Below are 7,961 nucleotides of genomic sequence, written 5' to 3'. Positions count from 1 at the left end.
AGATTGACCATGTACTTGTGCTATAAACATTCCCCAATGCTTTAGCTCAATTATGTGGCAGTGAAGATTTTTACTTTACCTCATTTATTTTCATACTCACTAAAATTCTCTGCACCACTGTTATTCCTGAGAAAGGAGATATCTCCATAGGTATGAGACCCCAGTGTGGAAACTCTGACAAGCTCCAGAAGTACATGAGGGTCTCTCCCTCCCCTCAAAGCTCTCAGCTTGAACAAGGCCACCCTGACTGATTAGACTCAAGAGAAGTGACATCTACTAGTTCAGTCCCATCACTTACAGAGACCAGCTCTGCCAGTATAAGCCTACTTCAGTGTTACAGTTTAGAAAACGGTATTTTCACCTGTGATAGATAAGCTCATGTTTTCCCCTGGATTTGTGATCTCTGCAACACAGATTTGCCCTCTCTGTTCCCTGCTCTCCTCCCAGTCCTTCCCTTCTCCCAGGACTGTCTGCCACCAGCGTTCCTCTCTGTATTGAAGAGGCTGCTTCTTTCTTGTGATCCAGGAGAGCATTCACACATCATCATAGAGCTGCACAGAAAAATTTCTGGAAGACTGGACAAGTCCCAGATGTCCTGAAGCTGTTCCTTCTCAAAGACTCTGGAAGACCACAGAAATGTTTGTCTAAGCAAGACAAGCTTAAATGCCATTGCATCACACACAGCCCTCTAAGAAAGCCTAGATAATAAAACCAGTTTCAAATCAGATTAGCCTGAAGTTTTGACTGCTCTTGGAATTGGTGACCCAATAGTCTGGTAAAGTATGGCAAAACTCACTTGTATACAACCTCACGGTAATGATTTGCTAGTCTTTACAGAAATGTAGCAAAACATACCACTAAAGCTAATTAATGGCCACTTAGATGCCTCAGTTGTCACCATACTGCACATCACAGACTGTGATAGCAGACGTAAAACAGAGACATTGCTTTAGCTAAGAGCAGCTCTCTAGTCTCTATCAGCAGGATTGAGCTTGTGATGCACAGATCAGCAAAAAGCTGATTCCATGTAATGAAAAATGACTGCATTAATTATGTTTTTGACGAGACATTTATATATGCATGGTGCTTGATAACACAGCTTTTGTCCTCGAAACTATTGGAGGTAGTATACATTTTTACATATCCTGTAGTAATGCAGAGCCTTACTAATGGCATATTACATATACAAGGGAATACACATTTTGGAAGGCACTTTGCACTTCTAAATCTCTTGGATGCTTTCAAAGATCTCTGTCTTGTGAACCCTCTTCTTTGAGGCAAGCTTACACAACTGCAAGTCAGGATTCAGGGAGTCTGGTCCTTACTCACAGAGTGCGTGCTGTGGTCAAGCTGTTTCACCTCTCTCTGCCTGTTAAGTACACAAGGATAAAAGCTGGATAATAATTTCCTCCTAGCTTACAAAGAGGCTGTGAAGCTTTAGTTGTCTATAAGATGCTACACAATAGTCTGTGTAAAGATTTCAAGCCAGGGCTAAGTTGTTATTGTTTCAGTTCTCTCCAGAGACTGCAGTTTGAGTGTATGCACTGAGAACTTATGTGTATCTGCACGAGAGGAATTTGCTGTTGCTTAACTTGCATATTTATAATTCAATAAACCTAGTTAAAAGCACAAAGTGACACAAAAGGTTCTCTGTGAGACTCAGCAGCTCCCACAATTGTTTTGGCACAAAACTGAGCTGCACCAAGCTGGGGCCATCAAGGCACCCACTGCTCCTATTTATTTCTGCTGTGGGAGATGCAATCATCACAATCTTAATGACCAGAGACAAGGGTGCAGCAGGGAACCGGGAAACTTGCCCTACTGCAAGGGGAGGTCAAGTACGACTTTCAAAGGCTCCACAGCTCTCCTGAGAGTTATGGAGACACGTAAATGCTTTGCCTTCCTCCTGGTTTTGGGGTGTGATTACAGGCACAGCAGAAACAAGGACGTGTTTTGTTCACAACAAACAAAAGCCAGCCAAACAAAATAGATCTCTGGTTCAGCAAGAGAGAAGAGAGAAACATTTGGTTGTGTGTTAACGAGGGTGCTGTTGCAACTTTAACCAACAGAAGACCATGATTAACTTTTACTACAAGTGTTAGAACACACTGAAATACAAAAGCTTTGGAGATACCTGTATCTTGGATATTGATTCACTTGTTATTTCCACAGTCAAGTGCTGATGAAGGAGGAGGTCACTCCACAGCTAAGTACTCCTAAAACTCATGCCTTTCCTCTCCACTTTGGTTGCTAGGCCTGAAATAAAGGTGTCATTTCCCCTCTTTCCACCCAGAGGAATTTCATCCTAGTCTGAGTCACTTACAACTTCCCAAAGTGCTCAACAGTTATGTAACTGCTTCCAGGGCTGCACCTTGTGCCAGCAGAGTGAGCTGCGATGAACAAGGAGGGTGACAGCGGGTGTTTGGGGAAGACACTTCCATTGCTCCTGCAACAGAACCCTTGGGACCTCTTCACTGAATTGAAGAGCAGCAATAACTTCAATTAGGGTACTTCTCCCCCCCCCCCCCCCAAGTCCTGCAATACTCTGCAGCCTTAGGTCTGATTTCCCTATATATTTTTACTTCAGACTTGTAATAAGTAAATTATTTCTCTTTGTTTCATTCCCTCTCCTCACCGCAGCCTACAAATCTTAATTCACAGTGTTTGCAAAGCACACTCAGATCTCCAGAGAGAAGGTACTACTGAAAGACAAACTAGCAACATCAGTCAACCTGCTAGCATGGAGCACAAGGTGCCCATAGATGGTGAGGAGGGAGTAGAATGGGGAGAGCAAAAGAGGCAGCCTGCCCAAGGGCCATCCTCCCCCAACCCCCTTCTTGAGCATGAGAGAACACTCAGTTTGTTACAATACAGTCTAATATTCAGAAGCTCACAGTTTCGACTTTTGCCCAAAGCCTCCCAGAACCTCTGGTACAACATTTCAAATTGCATTAGTATGGGAAAGAGGTAAACAAAAAAAAGTTATGTTTTTCTCTCAGGCATTGCTCAAAATAGAAACCAAACAAATGTCACTGCTGACATGCAGCAGCCCTGAGACAGCAGAGATGCACAGAGGCTGACCGGCCCCTGTGTTTTATCAAGACTAGAATTCCCTATCACCTCCAACATTTTTCCAGGAAAGAAAAATCAACTCTTCCGCTTTTTTGGAAATCAGGTTATGGAAGATAATCAAACATCTTTCCATTTGCATGCTGGACCATTTGATGAACAATAGGAATACTGGGGGTGTTTCATTCCCAGCTTTCCATCACTTTCTTTTCCCCAGTCTCCTATGTAATTTGCTCTGCCTGGCTATTTAGAAGTCTGTCTTTATTGTTTCTTTTTACTCTGTTCAAATCACCATCTGTTTGTTTCATTAGCAGTCTCACTGGGGAGGGGGAGGAATATTTAAGAGGGCATTCAACATTCAAAAATTAAAAGCCTTGGAACTAACGTATCTGATTGGAAAATGATAGAAGTGTCATTCTTCGGCATTTTTGAGAAACTTGCCTAAAAGCACCCCAGTGCCGATTTCTTGATTCTCTCCCCTTCTCTTTTACCTTTAACTGAGAATCACTAGTTTACTTGCAGACCAAAAGAGGAGTGAATGCCTCATGCATTTCAAAGAGAGGCTGTTAAATAACCAGGCTAATCCTGGATGGATTCACTTATTTATCTCAGGTCGCGGCTCTCAGCAAAGAAATGTGATGTTATTAGACACATTCCCCATCTCTCCAGAATCACTAGCCCCTTCTGTCCTGCCTTCAGCAGGTTCAAATCTAACAGATTGCTCTAGGCTAGCGGTTCATAGGCCAGCAATACATTTGATTAACGAGAGGGCCGTCACACAGCTTATCTGGAAAATGCACTAAGCCATAAAATAAGCAGGCATAAAAAGGGGAGCATTTTTCACCCACAGTGCCAGTGCCACATAGAAGGCAAAGGATCATTTTTCATGTCTCTGCCAAGGAGTGCCAGACTGTTGGGACATGATGGCAACTCAGTGATCTAGGAAAAGATTTGAGTCATTTCTCACTGACCAGGAGGGAGAACAATGAATTCAGCTTCATGTCCCTGTGCCCCCTTGTTCTGTAGTACAGGATGAAAAATAAACCCAGACTGAGAAGAAAAGGAGAAAGGAGACTATTACATTGCATTGCATTTGATTATACTGCATTGCATTTGATTATTGCGTGAGATGAGGGTAGTGTGGTTGCACGGGAAAAACCCAGATCAGGCAGATTAAAAGCAGAGATATGCTTCATCATTGGGTCATTAACTCAGCAGTAACCATCAAAGATGTTTTATTGTTTTAGATCCTCAGTTTGAAAGGTTCTTGCTTAGACTGTGGCTTCTAGACTCACCAGACTATATCTGAAGCTAAGATTTCCTACTGGAGCAAGACAAGGCTTTAAAAACACAAACACACCATAACTAATTCTCTGATATCTGGAGTTCTGATTACAGAGAAGTACACTACTACTACTCTCTGCATGGGCCACTGACTGTAAAAAATCACTGCATTGTAAAGGATAAGTGGTCCGGCACAAACCCCTGGGGACGTCTGTTGTTGCTAAGACACCGTTAATGCATTGCTGGGGAAGAGACTGCTCCAACCTTCTTCCTCAGAAGAGCAAAGTTTACTTGCCTCTTCCTGCTGACCACCTGAAGACAGTGAGCAGAGACCCAAGGAGTTGGTCAAGCCACAGCAGTGCTGGAACCCCAGACCACTTCAATGGCTGGCAAGCTAGGGTACAAAACCCCTACAAGAGGATACAAAACTCAAGGTGGCCTCATCCCAAATCACAACAGACCTGTTTGCAGATGTTGGACTGCAAGAGTATCCCAGAAAGGTTCGTTTAGGGCCTTCAATTGCTTGAATTACCTTCCATCAGCAGAGCACTATAATGCAGTCTCATGAAAAGATGAAAAAAGACTGCAAGAGCAGAACAGTCCTCAAACTGAGAGCACACACAGAAGTGCTAGATCTTCACCGAAGGGCAACATAACACAAAGTTGACAGAAGAGATCTAACCATAGGCCCAAACAAAACAAGAAATTCTTCAGGGCATCCTAATAAACTCTCAGTCTAAGCAGTGATGAGAGCAGACAAACCCAAAGACATCTCTCTAGCATCTAAAAGTGGTGGGGGAAAGCTCTACAGGGCCTCTTAGAAAGCGTTCTTCAGCCTCTGCTTGCTTGATGGTGTGCAATCAGCCACTGTTCAAAGAATACAGCACAAAGCTCAGTTCAGGACAACATACCATGTTTAAGAGCAAAATGCCAGAGCTCTGAGCTTTTGTTAGCTGATATTAGAGCCTTAATGCTACTTAAGTATTATCTGCCCTCCCCCTTTTTTTCCTCCCCTTTCCCTTTGGATCTGTTACAGTTCATTTGGTAAAGATGCACTGTGTTGCTTTTGCTTATGGGGATGCTTGAGTTCCATGATATGGTTAAGGGCTTTCAGACAGGTTTACTCCTAGGGCTGCCATGGTCAGCTACCATCCTCAATCATGTATGCACCAGAAGGCGGCTACAGCCCAAAGACCTCATCTTGAAAATACCTAGCAATCCAATATCTCCCCCTCACACTGCTCTGGTCTCAGTGACCTGAAAAATAAAAATCCTAGATATGATTAATAACTAAATGCTTTCTTAAGTCAGAAGTAAAACAGCAGGTCAAAGCCACCACCAAAACTCGACTCAGCAAAGCTCAGTGGGACAATGGATGAACCACGGGCTACCGGTGACTGCATAGGCTCAGTTAAGATTCTGCTTCCACTGAAGAAGTGTCTATTTCTTCAAAAGAATGTGAAATCCTAAAGTGTGCCTACGCAGTCAAATTGTACATCACTTAGAAATAATGGGTAACCCCTGAAGATGCTGATATATCTACCCAGCACACCATAGAGCAATATTAACCCGTGCACTGGTGTAGCTCTGCCTGGGGTTATGAGTCTCATTACCCAGCAGCCTAATGGATACCCACCCTGACACAGCAATATTGATTTCAGCTCTCAAGCTCGCTGGGATCTTGCTACACACATAGCATATGCACACCCCCAGGAAAACCAAAGGCAAAAGTAATTTCTACCTTGGTGTAATTAGCAGGCATCAAGGATATAAGTCCCCCAGCTCCCTTCTTACCTCCTTCCCCAGCCAGTGCCTTGTCCTTCTGGCATTTTGCATGAGGACAGCTATCTCAATGTCACAGCACACCTTCCCTTTACAGCCTTAAGCACATGCTTAAAGCCCATATCGCTGTGTACAGTATGTGATTCTATTACACCTAGCCTATACTGGAAATTGAGCTCCTCTCTGCTTACTTTATTAAATTAATACAAAAAATGCTATCAGCACAGTGGCAGGCTCTTAATAATGATTAATAGTTGTAACTTAGGCGTGATTAACGAAGAGAGGGTTAATATCAGCATTTGTATGACTGAGACTGTCAGTGGGGATTAGGGGAAACACCAATCATATCTCCAAGTTCTTGTCTGCCACCACTTTCCTTTAAACAGAACATATTTTGGACGGTATTAAAATAATTGGGCTCATTAATTTTTTATGCTTTTCTTTGTCTTTCACAGACCACAGATTTTTTTCTTCCTCCGGTCATCTTCATCATGGGAAATTACCTCCTAAAGTCTTATTAATTCTTTGCTTGCAATCTTTAATGACCTCAGATCTTACAAGGCATTTCATTCATCTGGAGACCGCCAGGCCGTGAGAGCACCAGGGTGTTCTCCCCCCCGCCCCCTCTTTCTCAAAGCAGAGATAAGAATACAGCTATTTTAAAAGCTGAAGGTGAGATGAAAGAGCCCGCTTCAGATCAGATATCGCTGCCATTCCATAATTAACTTCACCCAAATTTTCAAAGGAAGAAAAGTCACCCAAAATCATTTCAAACCACTCTCTCCCCACGTTAGTCATCTAATTCTTGATATTGATATCAAGAAATGAAAGTGGAGACTTTTTTTTTTTTTTTTAATAGTATTACCAAGCCACCCTTCAAAGCACTATCTTGAACTCATTTTTCGAACGCCAGCATAAAAGGCAGCCAGGTCACTCTCTTCTCTCTGTAGTTCCACATATCACTTTGGGCTACCTACTATGTTCAGGGGCAAAACGACATTTCTCCCTCCTACTTCCTCCCCCTCCTTTCTGAATAGCATAAAGAAAAAAAATCTTGGCTTTAGTCTTCTGACAAGGTTTTCCTACAGCCCCCTCACTTCTACCTCTCTCACTCCAATTGTAGTTTACATCTTTAAATCATTATCAATTATGACAAGCCAATTTCAACACACCCTGGCTCCCTTCTGGGAGACATTCACAGTCTACAGATTTGTTAACCTTCGGAAACCTACAGAAATACCTACACTAGATTAAGTCCCAGCCTGGAAACTTACCGCAGAACAGAAGCCTCCAAAGAGTTACCACAGAATAACTATTTCAATAAGTCTGTAGGTATAAATAAGGCAGACAAGTACCTAGAGATTAGAGAAAAAGCAACCACAGACTACAAATCTTTGTCTCTATTATTCTATCAGTGCCCTAATTTTTGACCATTTTTACAATAAGGAAAAGAACTAGAAACCTTTTTCTGCAGCTCAGGACTTTCTTCTGTCTTTTTTTCTTAAATCTGCAAGTAACATTTTTTAACATTTAAAAGATTATAAATGGATGAATAAGACAGTGCTACCCAATGGTCCAGAGGCTGGATCTCAGAAGATGCAGGTTCTGTTTTTCCTAAAACTAATCTTGCTGTCTCTCCATGTTACAATTGTCCCTGCTTACAAAACAGTGCAAGTCTTCCCCCCACCCCTGCAACCAATAAAATAATTTGGTTGTTAAGAAAGGAGTAATAAGAACAGTTAGTTGCTTGAGAAGCATGACTTCAGTTAAGCAGCCAGAGGATTTCTACCTAGTTTTCTGAGGGAACGTGACAATCAGTTCAGAAT

The sequence above is a fragment of the Apteryx mantelli genome, chromosome 4, assembly GCF_036417845.1.
Source record: "Apteryx mantelli isolate bAptMan1 chromosome 4, bAptMan1.hap1, whole genome shotgun sequence".
Lineage (NCBI taxonomy): Eukaryota > Metazoa > Chordata > Aves > Apterygiformes > Apterygidae > Apteryx > Apteryx mantelli.
Note: the sequence above shows the minus strand (reverse complement) of the source record.